The sequence below is a fragment of the Penaeus monodon genome, chromosome 31 (genome assembly GCF_015228065.2).
Source record: "Penaeus monodon isolate SGIC_2016 chromosome 31, NSTDA_Pmon_1, whole genome shotgun sequence".
Taxonomy (NCBI): domain Eukaryota; kingdom Metazoa; phylum Arthropoda; class Malacostraca; order Decapoda; family Penaeidae; genus Penaeus; species Penaeus monodon.
In genome coordinates, this window is record NC_051416.1 from 20,494,791 (window position 1) to 20,495,201 (window position 411).

The 411-nt window shown below is 34.5% G+C and overlaps 1 protein-coding gene across 1 annotated transcript in view; it reads left to right on the plus strand.

The window, feature by feature from the left end:
- Positions 1-411, plus strand: part of LOC119592921 (trypsin-1-like) — a gene marked incomplete at its 5' end in the record, with an annotated part of 8,185 nt that overhangs the window by 1,694 nt on the left and 6,080 nt on the right. The gene's annotated exons all lie outside the window — the stretch shown is intronic.

Below are 411 nucleotides of genomic sequence, written 5' to 3' on the forward strand. Positions count from 1 at the left end.
TATTATTTTTTGTTGTTATTCTTTATTGTTATCGTTGTTATTCACCTATTCGTTTATTCTCACAACTTTGTGTTATGGTTTCTTATTACGCAAAAACATCGTGATATTTTATCGTTGTTTTTTTTTTTTCTACACTATTCTGATGTAGTTTCTTATGATCACAAATGCCACATGATACAAAACATGAGATCGATCTTCACATAATACGTTTCACTGCAAGCGACAAGCACGCGAAAAATACAAGCAAGCTGATTAACTTGGTGGCATTTCACATCATGTATCCTCAAGTAACAATCTGGCGATGATCTGTCTTTTTCCGTCTCGGTAATTCTTATTATTTCTTCTTCTTATTCTATGTTTTTGGTAGGGGGTGGTGGTGGACGGTGATGGTAAGAACCATCACTTGCCTAA